This window comes from Porites lutea, chromosome 4 (assembly GCF_958299795.1).
Source record: "Porites lutea chromosome 4, jaPorLute2.1, whole genome shotgun sequence".
Lineage (NCBI taxonomy): Eukaryota > Metazoa > Cnidaria > Anthozoa > Scleractinia > Poritidae > Porites > Porites lutea.
In genome coordinates this window covers 26,780,918-26,799,098 of record NC_133204.1, presented here as the reverse complement: position 1 = coordinate 26,799,098, position 18,181 = coordinate 26,780,918, and the positions used below count along the sequence as shown (strand labels likewise).

Sequence of the window (18,181 nt, the reverse complement as noted above, 5' to 3'; positions counted from 1 at the left end):
CAAAATCAAGGCATTGTCTTTCCAGGTCATCATGGGCATCCAGTTCTTTTTCACACTGACTAGGGGTCGTTCATCCGCATCAAAGGTCTTGGCATAATCTTGTTCGTACATCAGTTTCTCCATGGTCATGTTGTGCACTTCTTGCATCGCTCGTTGCCAAAACAGGTTCCCCGAGGTCACAGGATGTTTGGTACTCATGATGTCTTCCAATTCCACATAGTACTCCTTGGTCTTGAAACTGACCCGTCGATACTCCCCTAGCAAATATTTGCGCGTCAAGTACGTCACACTGAATTGGATGACTTTGGTATGAGGATCCGTGGCGATGACGGCATTGCTCTGCCCTTGATCCGAGACGGTCAGGGACATCAAGGAGGCATGCCATCCCGCGCCCGGTAACACCAGCCGTTCGGGCAATCGCACCTTGAAACTGTTGTTGGCATTGTTGGGAAACTCGTTGGTGGGATCGCTGACCAGCGTCAGGCGTTTAATCTCACTCATGATGAGGAGGAGTGGTCCCCTCTGAACAGGGGCAGGGTCCTTTTATAGCCATTGAGCCACTTTCTGTTTGCTGCGAGGGACGCGTCCTACCACGGAATTGAAGGTCGATTGTTTGGGATGAAAACACACTTGCTGGGCAATGTTGGGAAAAGCCCGGGCCAATTCCATCAGGGTCATGCACGTCTTGGGTTTGGGGGGTTTCTTCTTGCGCATCGGGGGATGACGCCCCGCGCGTCGGCGTTGTTGTTTTTTCTTGGTGGGGGACCGCAACGCGCCTCGTTTCTTGGCATACGCTTCGGCTCGATGGTAGGCATTGGCGTACGCCCATTGCTGTTTGGTCGGACTGGCCAATTTTTCCCACCACGGTTGGGTTCGTCGTTGTTCGGCCGCTTTCTTCTGAATGAATTTCAATACGTCGGCGTTATTGGTGGGCGAGGGGGTGTAACTGGCGCGCGGTCGGCTGGAATCCGCTTGCACTTCATCGAGAAACCGGACCCGCTTTTTTCTTTTTCGAGGCGTGATTTTGACGCGGACCATGCTGCGCGGGAATCCAACTATCGTACTTGGCCGGCCACCCTTTCCACCGGACCAACACCCGGCGTCCTTGGCGTTTCAACACTTTTTCGACCCGAAATAACGAGTCGTCCGACACTTGCACTTTTTGAACATCGGGTTCGTAAAACGTGCCTTTTATAGGCGTGCCGTCCCATTCACTGAGTCGATACGTGACGATCGGATGACGACGGACGTGCGTGACCACAAACACTTCTTCCGTCCACCCGGGCAAATACCCTTTTTTGAAGGGACGATGTTTCTTGTTGAGACGCACCCGATCCCCGACGCGACATTTGGGGGGTGGGGTCGTTTGCTCCAATCGCGCGCCGTAGAGTCGGTCCCATACCTCCGGGACTGTTTGGGGGGTGACTTGATGCGGGGCCAGCCCAATACTGCGATGCTGGGTGTGATTGTAGGTATGAATCAAGGGTTGCAACACGTCCACGTACCGTAACGTATTGTGAGCGGTGAAATACCGGTACATGCGTTGTTTCAACGTGCGATGCCATCGTTCCACCACGGAGGCCTTGCTATCCCCAAACGTGTAAAAATGATGCCACCCCTGTTGCTTGAACCAGGCTTGTACTTTTTTATTCAAAAATTCTTTGCCTTGATCCGTCTGCACGCGGAGTGGTCGTCGCGGCGAGGCTTGTCGACGAATCTTGTCCAACCCTCGGAGCATCTCCGTGCTGCTTTTGGATTTGATGGGGACGGCCCAGGCATACTTGGACAGGACGTCGATCACGGTCAACAAATAGTTGTTGCCCTGATTCCATCGACGGAGTTTTTGCATGTCGACCAAATCCATTTGCCATTGTTCGTCTCGGTCAAAGACCAACGTGGGTATGGTGGGAAACCGTGTCCGTCGGGGTTTGTGGAGGGTATAACTCAACACCGATTGGAGAATCTTTTGGGCTTGCGGGGTTTTCAATTTATGGGCTTGGGCAAAGGGTTGGACCCCGCCCAAGGCCCCGGGTTGCTGGGGATCTTCGTAAGCGCGTGGCCACGACATCAAGACACTGACACCTTATGATAGCCAATCTCGGTCTTTAATACTTTTTTTCACACACCTACATGATTTTTTTTCAAAACAAACACGAGCTACCAAAGTTCTTATGCAAATGGCGCGTCCTCTCCCGCTCCCTCTCCTTGGCTTGGATGGCTTCCCCAAACTGATTGGCCCACGGCCAATGCCTCTCCACAAAGTCCCTCTCTGAGTTTTTCAGCAGGGGAACGGCAGGCATGCCCCATGGTCTGACGGACGCCTTCTCATAGTCATGGACCTCAGGGGGTGTGTCTTTTACCCATCGTCTCAGGGTGGGTTGCGCTTGCTCTCGGGGGGACCACAGCGGACCATGGAGCCATTGAAAGTAGCCACAGGGGTCTCGACCTGGGAGAAAGCTGCCACAACTGAAAAACACTTTCTGGTAATTCTTGCTGGTTCGGCTCAATTTCATCCTAGGGACCAACCCACATTTGCACTTGAGCTCTCCTCGTTGCAATCGGGCCCGGACTTGAGGGTGCGTGTCTTCTTTCAATTTCTCCATCATCATTTCTCGACTATCTTCAAACAAATACACGGGACAACCTGCTAGGGGGCACTTGAACCTCAACTGGCCAAATTGGGTCTCGGGGTTAACGCATTGGAGGATTCGATGAGGATGAAAGGGACACGTTTCATACAAGAGCTCGTTCAATTGGGTCTCCATCTGATCAAGGTCCTGGTCTTCCTGGGTCCCTTCCTCTAGACACTCTTCCTCATACTCTTTCAGGGTGCCCTCCATCAAGTCGTTCACGGAGGAAACGGGTGAGACGATGGGGGAAGGGGTGGGTGGTAGGTCTGCTCGGGGTATGGCGTTCAGGGCCCACACGAGTTCACTGGTAGGGTTCGGTTCCACCTTCTTCTCTACAGCCTCCGCTTCAGCTCGGGGCAAACCGATCAAGGCCATCTCGAGTTCACGGGTGGCTTTCATGTCTAGGGCTTCTTTTTCCCCTTTGGGTTTCTTACTACCACTACTCACTCGGCGTCGTTTGCGTCCTGAGGGCACTGCAGCAGGTTGAGTGGCTTGACGTTCCATGCCTGAGCGGAATGATTGGGGTGCACATCTGGCCTGCCTTTTATAGCCCATGTCCCGGCATCTCGTGATCCTCATACGATCTGGTGTCCACCAATCCTGACTCTACTTGGGATCTCGTGAGAGTGGTGTGATCGGAGGGTTCACCAATCAGAGCCCACGCATTCTGTTATAAAATCCGGGGTGGTTCGACGAGTGTTTTCAGTCATCGCGGTCCTCTCTTCTTGACGGTAAGCGACCATGGCGTTGAACCAAGTGGGTCTTTTGGCGTACAGTCAGGGGTTTGCCCTTTCCCGAGACGAGTATATTATTCGAGAACTGGCTTTGTGTGACTGGACAGGGCATCATCATGTGTTGTTCAAATACCTGTTACCCCATGGTGTGTCCTACGAACAATTATCCGAGAAAGCCAAGAGGCGGGTCGATCGTCAGACCCGGACCGTGCATGGGTTGCCTTTTGAACCGTCTACGGCGTACAACCGCCATGAGTTTCATCCCTACCGGCAAATCCAGGACGATCTCACCCGTTGGTGTCAACGGTACCTGACCCCCCAACGGAATCGAGTCGGGGTGTTCACCCTCAATGGTCTGTATCGACTGTGCCAAGAGAGGTTGACCCCCCTCGTGGTCTTGGAAGGGCAGGGGTGTCCGGACTTGGCCAATCTTCCTATTGCTACTGCCAATGTGATGGCCACCAACGATCAGGGGCGTAATTGGTGCATGGATCATACTGATGGAGCCCGTGAAAGTGGGGTCTGGCATGATCATTGCGCGCATGTCCGGGTTTGTCAAATGAGTGGGTGGTTACGTCGCCACTCCCATGTTTTACCCACCCTGTACCAAGTCAATGCCCAACGCGTCTTGTGGCAAAAACGATGCGATCGTCTGTTGGATGTGATCTTATGCAACCCTTGTAAGGACGACAAAGACAAGGCCTTCGCTCGAGGACAAGGCCTGGATTGGAGTCCCGATACTTGCAGTAACTGTCGCCATGCCCGACGTATTTTCGAACAAACGGTCACGTGTCGGGAATGGCAAACCCCCTTGCAGTACGCGGATGATGAACCACATACCTTATGGGCTTGGACACCCTTATATCACCCTAATCACTGTTAATTTTTTTCGATAGACCATGCCGTTGACGATTTACACGGGCGGTGCGAAAGGTGTGGACACGCACGTGGAACGATTATGTCAGCTGTATGGGCACGCGTGTGTGGTCGTCATCCCACCCTGTCACCCTCGAGCCAAGTCTCTCGCGCCCTTGACGCAGTCCAAGTTGGACGCCGCTACCCCCACCGTCACTCAGGCCGCGATTCGATTGGGTCGACAAGTGCATCATCCCATCAGCCTCCAGTATATCCAACGCAATTATTATGTGATCAAGCCCGCGTCTTTAGTCTTGGCCGTGGGTTATTTTGACGAGTGTCGCAAGCATCTCTTGGGCGGCACAGGCTGGAGTGTGGTCATGGCCCAGCTCTTAGGCAAACCCCTCTATGTGTTTGATGTGGATCGGGAAGACTGGTTATGGTGGAATCCCGCCCTAGGTCACTATCAACCCTGTGAAGGCATGACCGAGGACTATATTGCCCTCCCCACCCTCCAAGACAAGACCGCCATTGTAGGCACGCGGGAAGAAGACCCAGCCATTTATCCCACCCTGGAGGCTTTATTCAAACACCAATAAAAAAACACAGTTCTAAACCACATCATTTGTTTTTAATGGATATCGATGACAATAAAATTCATGGCTGCCGTGACATTCATGATTAAATCTAGTCTCTTCATCACTTTGTCTACTGTATCGTAAGAGGGCTTCCTTCTCCCTATCATGACGGGGCGTTGTCCAGTGGGACAGTGGGTGAGCTGGTGACGAATGGTGTCAATCACAAGGGCAATGCCCTCGTTCATCAAGCGGTCGAGATTGGGGGATGGACGCGCCATCTCCGTCATCATGCCAATCTGAAACCCAGACATAAAAAATTCTCAACGTCAAGGTCATGAGAAGCAGAAGAGTTAAACCATATTTTTCCACTCACCGAAAGTCGGTGATCCATCAGGCGGTGGCAATGGTGGCAGCCATTTTTTCGGGGGGCATGTAAACGCACCACCACTTGGTTCCACCAACGACCTTCGCCCAGATGTTGAGGAAACCCCGTCAAGTCGCATTTGGGTAGACCCTTGAACTCCTGCACCACTTTCTTCCGCTTGTCCATGGTGTAGAAACACTCTACCCAAAACATAATCTTGACCTGGACTTCCAACGGGAGCACGCGGCCAAATGGTTTGTTCTTAGGATCGACCAACCCTCGGCAGTCCATTCTGACACAGTGAACAACTTGGCGATTGACCTCTCACCGTGGTGTTCTCCTTGTTTATCCTCCAGTCTCCACCAATCACGCACTCGCGCTAGACCCTCTGGTCCAGGGAGGATAAGGTGTACCCATGGGGGGTACCCCCTAGAGTCTCCTCTCGTTCTTAGACACCCCACGTGATGGCTCTCCACCAATCACGTTCTCTGAAAGAGTCTCTAAATCACGTTGCGCGCTTAGTGTGGGTTCATTCCAGTTTGTTCAGTTGTACTGTTCAAGATGGTGAGCTCTCTGCAATCGTTGGTGTTGTATTCTATGCCAATCGCGATGTTATTCGAAGCCCTGAAGTTGATGTGGCATACGCCTTTAAGAAGTGACTGCGTGCGCGCCTTTTTCCGTCGCTGCACCCACGAGGAACTGCGGGATTGGGCTAAAACGCTGCCGTGGGACCACCCCGTTGCCCGGAAACTCGACCACGAGGTTCATCGCCGCCGCATGGCTGGTAAGTGTCATGGCTTTCATTTTTTTCGGGTGTGTGGGTCCCTTTTTTTCCTCATGTCCCTTTTTTGATTCCTAGACGTGTTCAAAGGGTTTGCGTTTTTACGAGACGTGTTGTGGCCTGTCCACCTGTGCCTTTGCCCTCGACGAGCTCGACTCAATTGGGCCGCGCGGTTCTGGGTCCCAGCCTGTTCGTGTTGATTTTCATTTTTTTATTAGATTCTTGGGATCATGTGGAGAATCAGCCGGTGTGTCATATACATCAATGGGTCGCGCATCCCACCCCTGGCGGTGTGTGTAATCATTGTGAGCGGATGATGGAGGGATTAAGATTAGATGATGTGATTGCTGGTAACCGGGAGGGGTCCCTCACCGAAGATGATATTGTGGAGTATGTGCAGAGTGGGGACCCCAACCATCGGGACTGGGACGATTTTCCACTGCGAATGACATTTCGAATTAATTCGTTTCTCCGGCGTCAGGGTCCCGTGGATGAACCGGATTTAGCTGCCTTAGGGTTTTTAGAGGAGGATTAATTTTAGATTAATTTTTTTTTACAGCCACGCATTGTTTGTTGCGTCATCATACGCAATGGATCCGCCCTTTGCAAGCCGGTTTTTTTCGTACCAGTATTCCTGTCTTGATTCGACTTTCCACCTCTTTGTAGGCTTTCATTATACATTAAAACACTATGGAGGATGGATTAGACCCGTGCAATTGCGATGTCATTATAGTACGGTTCGATGTGTAATTAGTCTTCATGAAACGTTTCAGATGTGATTTCCACGATGGACGAATGGGGGTGGATCATTGCCGTATACCAACGATACCATATTCATACTGTTCATCATTTTGTGCAATACTGTAATCATCCATAGTCTTCATGAATTTAGCCCATTATTATTATTAAATTTTTAGATGTGATTACCGAGATTGAAATCTATGGGTACAGAGGTTGGATCCGAGACCGCATTGCTTTTTTACTCATGGCTTAGACTATTATTAATTTTTTTTCGTAGATTCGCTTACCATTCTCAGTACCCACCGGGTTCATGGTACTTCCGCTGCATGGTGTTTCCTCGGTAGCATCGTGCAGTGGTACACTGGATCGGGGATTCATCTTCCATTTCCGAGACCCATTAAATTACTCTGTTGTCGTTGTTATTTGAATTTTCGTTTTGCCGGCGACTTACACGTGCCCTGTTATTGGTGCGAGATGTTGCAAGGCATGGGCTACCCACCCCATCCTTAAAACATGTTTTTTTTTTTATTTTTTTCAGATTCTCATTTTGTCATGCGAGCCATTTATCTCCCTTTCCTTTTTCAGCCATTGCCGAGGTGATAGACCATCATTCAAGGTCCCTTCAAAATTTGACGGGGCGATTGTATTTTGTGTGTAAACGGTGCTGGATTTATTTACGGCACGTGTCTGAACTCCATGAACCTTGTCGGGGCTGTGCGATGATGGACAGTATGGAATGGGAATTCTGAACACCCGGCAGGGGGAGGTCTGCATGGTGGCGCCACCCCTGCTGGATGTTCATGAATATTTTTTTTTAATTAGATTCCTTTTGGGTCTTACAAGATGTCATGATTTTCCGAAGCTGGCCTATCCCTCACAAACTTTGTATTGTCAATCATCAAGGATGGTCCAGCTTACTTTATCTGTTCAAACTAAAACGTTAATTTTTTTCCTAGAAACGCTTTGGATCTTTCAACATTTTAATTTTAACCAAGATTGGATTTTAATCGAATTGTTTTGTATACAATCTTTTCCGGGCGTGACACCACGAGGGCGTCACACACGTCCCACATTGTAAACAAGTCTTTTTTGTTTTTCTAGTTATTCATTGGACAGTAAGACACCGCCTCGTGCGTGCCAATGGTCGAGTTTTTCTGATACAGTTTGCTTCTTGGCTCTAACCACCCCCTCCTTTCGTTTCAGCCACCCGTTTTGATTTACGTCGATCTTTATCTAAACCATGGTCCTTGATAGGATTCCACCATTATATTCCATGGCCTAATCCATTGCTTATGACTCCTTCAGCCAGGAAGCAAACACCCTTTCTTCGCAATGTGTATTTCATGTAAAACCATGGGCGTGACGTCATTAGGACCTCACACACGTCCCGGATGTCATTTAGGGTACTGTCGAGATTTGTATTAAAAAATGATGTGGACCTCTATACAGTGTGTGTGTTTTATGGATTTCTGGGAAAACGAGGGGACTGGGGCTTCGTTTTGAGTGCCCCACTTGTACCCAGGTTCTACGCGGTCCTTTAAAACTATGCCAAGTATGCGGATCCACCTCTTGGGTAGGGTCACGTGATTTTTATGCCCAAATATGGGCATTGTGACGTCAGTCAAGTCACATGGGCTAAATACTCGATGCTGATTGGTCGAGAAAATTTCTGCTGCGCTGTGATTGGTTGGGACCTTCTGGAGCCTCCTATACTACTAATAATCTGAATCACAGTTTCAATTCCATGCTAAGGATGGACCTTGTGGAAAAGAGGAAACTACACTAGGGAGTGTGGCAATCTTTGTAGGGGCTGTCCTGTCTTCGTTTGGTTCAGAGTTATTTGCAGTGCCTTTGGCTAGTCTTTTAGGATAGTTTAAACAACACTAACAAGAAACGAGAAAAAAAAAACAATCACGTAAAGCTCGCGAGCAGACAGAAGAAAAATAGTTGGCGAGAAGAGCAAAAGGAGATGTCTACAACACGGGCTATTCCCAGGTGGTCCCCCGCCAAGGTACTAGACCCGCCCGACAGGACTTTACTTCGGTGTTCGGATGGGAACCGGTTTTTCCCCTGTGGTGTGGTCGTAGACGACGAGAGCAAGCGGCCGAAAGGTAAGATCAAATAGTTGAGTTCCGTCTTCTTGCTTCTGTACTGGACTGAGTGGCCAACCCTGACGTCTGCAACCAGTGGAAATAGTTTGACAACAGAACTGCGGTGAAATGTTTTCCTCTATAAAAAGCTCATGGCGTTAATAATCTGAATCACAGTTTCAATTCCATGCTAAGGATGGACCTTGTGGAAAAGAGGAAACTACACTAGGGAGTGTGGCAATCTTTGTAGGGGCTGTCCTGTCTTCGTTTGGTTCAGAGTTATTTGCAGTGCCTTTGGCTAGTCTTTTAGGATAGTTTAAACAACACTAACAAGAAACGAGAAAAAAAAAACAATCACGTAAAGCTCGCGAGCAGACAGAAGAAAAATAGTTGGCGAGAAAAGCAAAAGGAGATGTCTACAACACGGGCTATTCCCAGGTGGTCCCCCGCCAAGGTACTAGACCCGCCCGACAGGACTTTACTTCGGTGTTCGGATGGGAACCGGTTTTTCCCCTGTGGTGTGGTCGTAGACGACGAGAGCAAGCGGCCGAAAGGTAAGATCAAATAGTTGAGTTCCGTCTTCTTGCTTCTGTACTGGACTGAGTGGCCAACCCTGACGTCTGCAACCAGTGGAAATAGTTTGACAACAGAACTGCGGTGAAATGTTTTCCTCTATAAAAAGCTCATGGCGTTAATAATCTCAATCACAGTTTCAATTCCATGCTAAGGATGGACCTTGTGGAAAAGAGGAAACTACACTAGGGAGTGTGGCAATCTTTGTAGGGGCTGTCCTGTCTTCGTTTGGTTCAGAGTTATTTGCAGTGCCTTTGGCTAGTCTTTTAGGATAGTTTAAACAACACTAACAAGAAACGAGAAAAAAAAACAATCACGTAAAGCTCGCGAGCAGACAGAAGAAAAATAGTTGGCGAGAAGAGAAAAAGGAGATGTCTACAACACGGGCTATTCCCAGGTGGTCCCCCACCAAGGTACTAGACCCGCCCGACAGGACTTTACTTCGGTGTTCGGATGGGAACCGGTTTTTCCCCTGTGGTGTGGTCGTAGACGACGAGAGCAAGCGGCCGAAAGGTAAGATCAAATAGTTGAGTTCCGTCTTCTTGCTTCTGTACTGGACTGAGTGGCCAACCCTGACGTCTGCAACCAGTGGAAATAGTTTGACAACAGAACTGCGGTGAAATGTTTTCCTCTATAAAAAGCTCATGGCGTTAATAATCTGAATCACAGTTTCAATTCCATGCTAAGGATGGACCTTGTGGAAAAGAGGAAACTACACTAGGGAGTGTGGCAATCTTTGTAGGGGCTGTCCTGTCTTCGTTTGGTTCAGAGTTATTTGCAGTGCCTTTGGCTAGTCTTTTAGGATAGTTTAAACAACACTAACAAGAAACGAGAAAAAAAAAACAATCACGTAAAGCTCGCGAGCAGACAGAAGAAAAATAGTTGGCGAGAAGAGAAAAAGGAGATGTCTACAACACGGGCTATTCCCAGGTGGTCCCCCGCCAAGGTACTAGACCCGCCCGACAGGACTTTACTTCGGTGTTCGGATGGGAACCGGTTTTTCCCCTGTGGTGTGGTCGTAGACGACGAGAGCAAGCGGCCGAAAGGTAAGATCAAATAGTTGAGTTCCGTCTTCTTGCTTCTGTACTGGACTGAGTGGCCAACCCTGACGTCTGCAACCAGTGGAAATAGTTTGACAACAGAACTGCGGTGAAATGTTTTCCTCTATAAAAAGCTCATGGCGTTAATAATGTGAATCACAGTTTCAATTCCATGCTAAGGATGGACCTTGTGGAAAAGAGGAAACTACACTAGGGAGTGTGGCAATCTTTGTAGGGGCTGTCCTGTCTCCGTTTGGTTCAGAGTTATTTGCAGTGCCTTTGGCTAGTCTTTTAGGATAGTTTAAACAACACTAACAAGAAACGAGAAAAAAAAAACAATCACGTAAAGCTCGCGAGCAGACAGAAGAAAAATAGTTGGCGAGAAGAGCAAAAGGAGATGTCTACAACACGGGCTATTCCCAGGTGGTCCCCCGCCAAGGTACTAGACCCGCCCGACAGGACTTTACTTCGGTGTTCGGATGGGAACCGGTTTTTTCCCTGTGGTGTGGTCGTAGACGACGAGAGCAAGCGGCCGAAAGGTAAGATCAAATAGTTGAGTTCCGTCTTCTTGCTTCTGTACTGGACTGAGTGGCCAACCCTGACGTCTGCAACCAGTGGAAATAGTTTGACAACAGAACTGCGGTGAAATGTTTTCCTCTATAAAAAGCTCATGGCGTTAATAATCTGAATCACAGTTTCAATTCCATGCTAAGGATGGACCTTGTGGAAAAGAGGAAACTACACTAGGGAGTGTGGCAATCTTTGTAGGGGCTGTCCTGTCTTCGTTTGGTTCAGAGTTATTTGCAGTGCCTTTGGCTAGTCTTTTAGGATAGTTTAAACAACACTAACAAGAAACGAGAAAAAAAAAACAATCACGTAAAGCTCGCGAGCAGACAGAAGAAAAATAGTTGGCGAGAAGAGCAAAAGGAGATGTCTACAACACGGGCTATTCCCAGGTGGTCCCCCGCCAAGGTACTAGACCCGCCCGACAGGACTTTACTTCGGTGTTCGGATGGGAACCGGTTTTTCCCCTGTGGTGTGGTCGTAGACGACGAGAGCAAGCGGCCGAAAGGTAGGATCAAATAGTTGAGTTCCGTCTTCTTGCTTCTGTACTGGACTGAGTGGCCAACCCTGACGTCTGCAACCAGTGGAAATAGTTTGACAACAGAACTGCGGTGAAATGTTTTCCTCTATAAAAAGCTCATGGCGTTAATAATCTGAATCACAGTTTCAATTCCATGCTAAGGATGGACCTTGTGGAAAAGAGGAAACTACACTAGGGAGTGTGGCAATCTTTGTAGGGGCTGTCCTGTCTTCGTTTGGTTCAGAGTTATTTGCAGTGCCTTTGGCTAGTCTTTTAGGATAGTTTAAACAACACTAACAAGAAACGAGAAAAAAAAAACAATCACGTAAAGCTCGCGAGCAGACAGAAGAAAAATAGTTGGCGAGAAGAGAAAAAGGAGATGTCTACAACACGGGCTATTCCCAGGTGGTCCCCCGCCAAGGTACTAGACCCGCCCGACAGGACTTTACTTCGGTGTTCGGATGGGAACCGGTTTTTCCCCTGTGGTGTGGTCGTAGACGACGAGAGCAAGCGGCCGAAAGGTAAGATCAAATAGTTGAGTTCCGTCTTCTTGCTTCTGTACTGGACTGAGTGGCCAACCCTGACGTCTGCAACCAGTGGAAATAGTTTGACAACAGAACTGCGGTGAAATGTTTTCCTCTATAAAAAGCTCATGGCGTTAATAATCTGAATCACAGTTTCAATTCCATGCTAAGGATGGACCTTGTGGAAAAGAGGAAACTACACTAGGGAGTGTGGCAATCTTTGTAGGGGCTGTCCTGTCTCCGTTTGGTTCAGAGTTATTTGCAGTGCCTTTGGCTAGTCTTTTAGGATAGTTTAAACAACACTAACAAGAAACGAGAAAAAAAAAACAATCACGTAAAGCTCGCGAGCAGACAGAAGAAAAATAGTTGGCGAGAAGAGCAAAAGGAGATGTCTACAACACGGGCTATTCCCAGGTGGTCCCCCGCCAAGGTACTAGACCCGCCCGACAGGACTTTACTTCGGTGTTCGGATGGGAACCGGTTTTTCCCCTGTGGTGTGGTCGTAGACGACGAGAGCAAGCGGCCGAAAGGTAAGATCAAATAGTTGAGTTCCGTCTTCTTGCTTCTGTACTGGACTGAGTGGCCAACCCTGACGTCTGCAACCAGTGGAAATAGTTTGACAACAGAACTGCGGTGAAATGTTTTCCTCTATAAAAAGCTCATGGCGTTAATAATCTGAATCACAGTTTCAATTCCATGCTAAGGATGGACCTTGTGGAAAAGAGGAAACTACACTAGGGAGTGTGGCAATCTTTGTAGGGGCTGTCCTGTCTTCGTTTGGTTCAGAGTTATTTGCAGTGCCTTTGGCTAGTCTTTTAGGATAGTTTAAACAACACTAACAAGAAACGAGAAAAAGAAAACAATCACGTAAAGCTCGCGAGCAGACAGAAGAAAAATAGTTGGCGAGAAGAGCAAAAGGAGATGTCTACAACACGGGCTATTCCCAGGTGGTCCCCCGCCAAGGTACTAGACCCGCCCGACAGGACTTTACTTCGGTGTTCGGATGGGAACCGGTTTTTCCCCTGTGGTGTGGTCGTAGACGACGAGAGCAAGCGGCCGAAAGGTAAGATCAAATAGTTGAGTTCCGTCTTCTTGCTTCTGTACTGGACTGAGTGGCCAACCCTGACGTCTGCAACCAGTGGAAATAGTTTGACAACAGAACTGCGGTGAAATGTTTTCCTCTATAAAAAGCTCATGGCGTTAATAATCTGAATCACAGTTTCAATTCCATGCTAAGGATGGACCTTGTGGAAAAGAGGAAACTACACTAGGGAGTGTGTCAATCTTTGTAGGGGCTGTCCTGTCTTCGTTTGGTTCAGAGTTATTTGCAGTGCCTTTGGCTAGTCTTTTAGGATAGTTTAAACAACACTAACAAGAAACGAGAAAAAAAAACAATCACGTAAAGCTCGCGAGCAGACAGAAGAAAAATAGTTGGCGAGAAGAGCAAAAGGAGATGTCTACAACACGGGCTATTCCCAGGTGGTCTCCCTTCAAGGTACTAGACCCGCCCGACAGGACTTTACTTCGGTGTTCGGATGGGAACCGGTTTTTCCCCTGTGGTGTGGTCGTAGACGACGAGAGCAAGCAGCCGAAAGGTAAGATCAAATAGTTGAGTTCCGTCTTCTTGCTTCTGTACTGGACTGAGTGGCCAACCCTGACGTCTGCAACCAGTGGAAATAGTTTGACAACAGAACTGCGGTGAAATGTTTTCCTCTATAAAAAGCTCATGGCGTTAATAATCTGAATCACAGTTTCAATTCCATGCTAAGGATGGACCTTGTGGAAAAGAGGAAACTACACTAGGGAGTGTGGCAATCTTTGTAGGGGCTGTCCTGTCTTCGTTTGGTTCAGAGTTATTTGCAGTGCCTTTGGCTAGTCTTTTAGGATAGTTTAAACAACACTAACAAGAAACGAGAAAAAAAAAACAATCACGTAAAGCTCGCGAGCAGACAGAAGAAAAATAGTTGGCGAGAAGAGCAAAAGGAGATGTCTACAACACGGGCTATTCCCAGGTGGTCCCCCGCCAAGGTACTAGACCCGCCCGACAGGACTTTACTTCGGTGTTCGGATGGGAACCGGTTTTTCCCCTGTGGTGTGGTCGTAGACGACGAGAGCAAGCGGCCGAAAGGTAAGATCAAATACTTGAGTTCCGTCTTCTTGCTTCTGTACTGGACTGAGTGGCCAACCCTGACGTCTGCAACCAGTGGAAATAGTTTGACAACAGAGCTGCGGTGAAATGTTTTCCTCTATAAAAAGCTCATGGCGTTAATAATCTGAATCACAGTTTCAATTCCATGCTAAGGATGGACCTTGTGGAAAAGAGGAAACTACACTAGGTAGTGTGGCAATCTTTGTAGGGGCTGTCCTGTCTTCGTTTGGTTCAGAGTTATTTGCAGTGCCTTTGGCTAGTCTTTTAGGATAGTTTAAACAACACTAACAAGAAACGAGAAAAAAAAAACAATCACGTAAAGCTCGCGAGCAGACAGAAGAAAAATAGTTGGCGAGAAGAGCAAAAGGAGATGTCTACAACACGGGCTATTCCCAGGTGGTCCCCCGCCAAGGTACTAGACCCGCCCGACAGGACTTTACTTCGGTGTACGGATGGGAACCGGTTTTTCCCCTGTGGTGTGGTCGTAGACGACGAGAGCAAGCGGCCGAAAGGTAAGATCAAATAGTTGAGTTCCGTCTTCTTGCTTCTGTACTGGACTGAGTGGCCAACCCTGACGTCTGCAACCAGTGGAAATAGTTTGACAACAGAACTGCGGTGAAATGTTTTCCTCTATAAAAAGCTCATGGCGTTAATAATCTCAATCACAGTTTCAATTCCATGCTAAGGATGGACCTTGTGGAAAAGAGGAAACTACACTAGGGAGTGTGGCAATCTTTGTAGGGGCTGTCCTGTCTTCGTTTGGTTCAGAGTTATTTGCAGTGCCTTTGGCTAGTCTTTTAGGATAGTTTAAACAACACTAACAAGAAACGAGAAAAAAAAAACAATCACGTAAAGCTCGCGAGCAGACAGAAGAAAAATAGTTGGCGAGAAGAGCAAAAGGAGATGTCTACAACACGGGCTATTCCCAGGTGGTCCCCCGCCAAGGTACTAGACCCGCCCGACAGGACTTTACTTCGGTGTTCGGATGGGAACCGGTTTTTCCCCTGTGGTGTGGTCGTAGACGACGAGAGCAAGCGGCCGAAAGGTAAGATCAAATAGTTGAGTTCCGTCTTCTTGCTTCTGTACTGGACTGAGTGGCCAACCCTGACGTCTGCAACCAGTGGAAATAGTTTGACAACAGAACTGCGGTGAAATGTTTTCCTCTATAAAAAGCTCATGGCGTTAATAATCTGAATCACAGTTTCAATTCCATGCTAAGGATGGACCTTGTGGAAAAGAGGAAACTACACTAGGGAGTGTGGCAATCTTTGTAGGGGCTGTCCTGTCTTCGTTTGGTTCAGAGTTATTTGCAGTGCCTTTGGCTAGTCTTTTAGGATAGTTTAAACAACACTAACAAGAAACGAGAAAAAAAAAACAATCACGTAAAGCTCGCGAGCAGACAGAAGAAAAATAGTTGGCGAGAAGAGCAAAAGGAGATGTCTACAACACGGGCTATTCCCAGGTGGTCCCCCGCCAAGGTACTAGACCCGCCCGACAGGACTTTACTTCGGTGTTCGGATGGGAACCGGTTTTTCCCCTGTGGTGTGGTCGTAGACGACGAGAGCAAGCGGCCGAAAGGTAAGATCAAATAGTTGAGTTCCGTCTTCTTGCTTCTGTACTGGACTGAGTGGCCAACCCTGACGTCTGCAACCAGTGGAAATAGTTTGACAACAGAACTGCGGTGAAATGTTTTCCTCTATAAAAAGCTCATGGCGTTAATAATCTCAATCACAGTTTCAATTCCATGCTAAGGATGGACCTTGTGGAAAAGAGGAAACTACACTAGGGAGTGTGGCAATCTTTGTAGGGGCTGTCCTGTCTTCGTTTGGTTCAGAGTTATTTGCAGTGCCTTTGGCTAGTCTTTTAGGATAGTTTAAACAACACTAACAAGAAACGAGAAAAAAAAAACAATCACGTAAAGCTCGCGAGCAGACAGAAGAAAAATAGTTGGCGAGAAGAGCAAAAGGAGATGTCTACAACACGGGCTATTCCCAGGTGGTCCCCCGCCAAGGTACTAGACCCGCCCGACAGGACTTTACTTCGGTGTTCGGATGGGAACCGGTTTTTCCCCTGTGGTGTGGTCGTAGACGACGAGAGCAAGCGGCCGAAAGGTAAGATCAAATAGTTGAGTTCCGTCTTCTTGCTTCTGTACTGGACTGAGTGGCCAACCCTGACGTCTGCAACCAGTGGAAATAGTTTGACAACAGAACTGCGGTGAAATGTTTTCCTCTATAAAAAGCTCATGGCGTTAATAATCTGAATCACAGTTTCAATTCCATGCTAAGGATGGACCTTGTGGAAAAGAGGAAACTACACTAGGGAGTGTGGCAATCTTTGTAGGGGCTGTCCTGTCTTCGTTTGGTTCAGAGTTATTTGCAGTGCCTTTGGCTAGTCTTTTAGGATAGTTTAAACAACACTAACAAGAAACGAGAAAAAAAAAACAATCACGTAAAGCTCGCGAGCAGACAGAAGAAAAATAGTTGGCGAGAAGAGCAAAAGGAGATGTCTACAACACGGGCTATTCCCAGGTGGTCCCCCGCCAAGGTACTAGACCCGCCCGACAGGACTTTACTTCGGTGTTCGGATGGGAACCGGTTTTTCCCCTGTGGTGTGGTCGTAGACGACGAGAGCAAGCGGCCGAAAGGTAAGATCAAATAGTTGAGTTCCGTCTTCTTGCTTCTGTACTGGACTGAGTGGCCAACCCTGACGTCTGCAACCAGTGGAAATAGTTTGACAACAGAACTGCGGTGAAATGTTTTCCTCTATAAAAAGCTCATGGCGTTAATAATCTGAATCACAGTTTCAATTCCATGCTAAGGATGGACCTTGTGGAAAAGAGGAAACTACACTAGGTAGTGTGGCAATCTTTGTAGGGGCTGTCCTGTCTTCGTTTGGTTCAGAGTTATTTGCAGTGCCTTTGGCTAGTCTTTTAGGATAGTTTAAACAACACTAACAAGAAACGAGAAAAAAAAACAATCACGTAAAGCTCGCGAGCAGACAGAAGAAAAATAGTTGGCGAGAAGAGCAAAAGGAGATGTCTACAACACGGGCTATTCCCAGGTGGTCCCCCGCCAAGGTACTAGACCCGCCCGACAGGACTTTACTTCGGTGTTCGGATGGGAACCGGTTTTTCCCCTGTGGTGTGGTCGTAGACGACGAGAGCAAGCGGCCGAAAGGTAAGATCAAATAGTTGAGTTCCGTCTTCTTGCTTCTGTACTGGACTGAGTGGCCAACCCTGACGTCTGCAACCAGTGGAAATAGTTTGACAACAGAACTGCGGTGAAATGTTTTCCTCTATAAAAAGCTCATGGCGTTAATAATCTCAATCACAGTTTCAATTCCATGCTAAGGATGGACCTTGTGGAAAAGAGGAAACTACACTAGGGAGTGTGGCAATCTTTGTAGGGGCTGTCCTGTCTTCGTTTGGTTCAGAGTTATTTGCAGTGCCTTTGGCTAGTCTTTTAGGATAGTTTAAACAACACTAACAAGAAACGAGAAAAAAAAAACAATCACGTAAAGCTCGCGAGCAGACAGAAGAAAAATAGTTGGCGAGAAGAGCAAAAGGAGATGTCTACAACACGGGCTATTCCCAGGTGGTCCCCCGCCAAGGTACTAGACCCGCCCGACAGGACTTTACTTCGGTGTTCGGATGGGAACCGGTTTTTCCCCTGTGGTGTGGTCGTAGACGACGAGAGCAAGCGGCCGAAAGGTAAGATCAAATAGTTGAGTTCCGTCTTCTTGCTTCTGTACTGGACTGAGTGGCCAACCCTGACGTCTGCAACCAGTGGAAATAGTTTGACAACAGAACTGCGGTGAAATGTTTTCCTCTATAAAAAGCTCATGGCGTTAATAATCTGAATCACAGTTTCAATTCCATGCTAAGGATGGACCTTGTGGAAAAGAGGAAACTACACTAGGTAGTGTGGCAATCTTTGTAGGGGCTGTCCTGTCTTCGTTTGGTTCAGAGTTATTTGCAGTGCCTTTGGCTAGTCTTTTAGGATAGTTTAAACAACACTAACAAGAAACGAGAAAAAAAAA

At 47.9% G+C, this 18,181-nt stretch overlaps 18 non-coding genes across 18 annotated transcripts; all 18 read right to left on the bottom strand.

Annotated features, from left to right (window-relative positions):
* Positions 1 to 8,653: 8,653 nt before the first annotated feature.
* LOC140936123 (5S ribosomal RNA) lies at positions 8,654 to 8,772 on the bottom strand. Its single transcript, XR_012165345.1, has one exon. It is a non-coding gene; the product is annotated as a 5S ribosomal RNA (ribosomal RNA).
* A 414-nt stretch (positions 8,773 to 9,186) lies between these two features.
* LOC140936122 (5S ribosomal RNA) lies at positions 9,187 to 9,305 on the bottom strand. Its single transcript, XR_012165343.1, has one exon. It is a non-coding gene; the product is annotated as a 5S ribosomal RNA (ribosomal RNA).
* A 413-nt stretch (positions 9,306 to 9,718) lies between these two features.
* On the bottom strand, positions 9,719 to 9,837 carry LOC140936063 (5S ribosomal RNA). Its single transcript, XR_012165288.1, has one exon. It is a non-coding gene; the product is annotated as a 5S ribosomal RNA (ribosomal RNA).
* Positions 9,838 to 10,251: 414 nt separating this feature from the next.
* On the bottom strand, positions 10,252 to 10,370 carry LOC140936121 (5S ribosomal RNA). Its single transcript, XR_012165342.1, has one exon. It is a non-coding gene; the product is annotated as a 5S ribosomal RNA (ribosomal RNA).
* A 414-nt stretch (positions 10,371 to 10,784) lies between these two features.
* On the bottom strand, positions 10,785 to 10,903 carry LOC140936126 (5S ribosomal RNA). Its single transcript, XR_012165348.1, has one exon. It is a non-coding gene; the product is annotated as a 5S ribosomal RNA (ribosomal RNA).
* A 414-nt stretch (positions 10,904 to 11,317) lies between these two features.
* On the bottom strand, positions 11,318 to 11,436 carry LOC140936120 (5S ribosomal RNA). Its single transcript, XR_012165341.1, has one exon. It is a non-coding gene; the product is annotated as a 5S ribosomal RNA (ribosomal RNA).
* A 414-nt stretch (positions 11,437 to 11,850) lies between these two features.
* On the bottom strand, positions 11,851 to 11,969 carry LOC140936119 (5S ribosomal RNA). The gene has a single exon (XR_012165340.1). It is a non-coding gene; the product is annotated as a 5S ribosomal RNA (ribosomal RNA).
* Positions 11,970 to 12,383: 414 nt separating this feature from the next.
* Positions 12,384 to 12,502, bottom strand: LOC140936118 (5S ribosomal RNA). Its single transcript, XR_012165339.1, has one exon. It is a non-coding gene; the product is annotated as a 5S ribosomal RNA (ribosomal RNA).
* A 414-nt stretch (positions 12,503 to 12,916) lies between these two features.
* On the bottom strand, positions 12,917 to 13,035 carry LOC140936116 (5S ribosomal RNA). Its single transcript, XR_012165338.1, has one exon. It is a non-coding gene; the product is annotated as a 5S ribosomal RNA (ribosomal RNA).
* A 413-nt stretch (positions 13,036 to 13,448) lies between these two features.
* LOC140936114 (5S ribosomal RNA) lies at positions 13,449 to 13,567 on the bottom strand. The gene has a single exon (XR_012165336.1). It is a non-coding gene; the product is annotated as a 5S ribosomal RNA (ribosomal RNA).
* A 414-nt stretch (positions 13,568 to 13,981) lies between these two features.
* Positions 13,982 to 14,100, bottom strand: LOC140936115 (5S ribosomal RNA). The gene has a single exon (XR_012165337.1). It is a non-coding gene; the product is annotated as a 5S ribosomal RNA (ribosomal RNA).
* A 414-nt stretch (positions 14,101 to 14,514) lies between these two features.
* LOC140936089 (5S ribosomal RNA) lies at positions 14,515 to 14,633 on the bottom strand. Its single transcript, XR_012165312.1, has one exon. It is a non-coding gene; the product is annotated as a 5S ribosomal RNA (ribosomal RNA).
* A 414-nt stretch (positions 14,634 to 15,047) lies between these two features.
* LOC140936113 (5S ribosomal RNA) lies at positions 15,048 to 15,166 on the bottom strand. Its single transcript, XR_012165335.1, has one exon. It is a non-coding gene; the product is annotated as a 5S ribosomal RNA (ribosomal RNA).
* A 414-nt stretch (positions 15,167 to 15,580) lies between these two features.
* Positions 15,581 to 15,699, bottom strand: LOC140936112 (5S ribosomal RNA). The gene has a single exon (XR_012165334.1). It is a non-coding gene; the product is annotated as a 5S ribosomal RNA (ribosomal RNA).
* A 414-nt stretch (positions 15,700 to 16,113) lies between these two features.
* LOC140936111 (5S ribosomal RNA) lies at positions 16,114 to 16,232 on the bottom strand. The gene has a single exon (XR_012165332.1). It is a non-coding gene; the product is annotated as a 5S ribosomal RNA (ribosomal RNA).
* Positions 16,233 to 16,646: 414 nt separating this feature from the next.
* Positions 16,647 to 16,765, bottom strand: LOC140936110 (5S ribosomal RNA). The gene has a single exon (XR_012165331.1). It is a non-coding gene; the product is annotated as a 5S ribosomal RNA (ribosomal RNA).
* A 413-nt stretch (positions 16,766 to 17,178) lies between these two features.
* On the bottom strand, positions 17,179 to 17,297 carry LOC140936109 (5S ribosomal RNA). The gene has a single exon (XR_012165330.1). It is a non-coding gene; the product is annotated as a 5S ribosomal RNA (ribosomal RNA).
* Positions 17,298 to 17,711: 414 nt separating this feature from the next.
* LOC140936108 (5S ribosomal RNA) lies at positions 17,712 to 17,830 on the bottom strand. Its single transcript, XR_012165329.1, has one exon. It is a non-coding gene; the product is annotated as a 5S ribosomal RNA (ribosomal RNA).
* Positions 17,831 to 18,181: the final 351 nt, after the last annotated feature.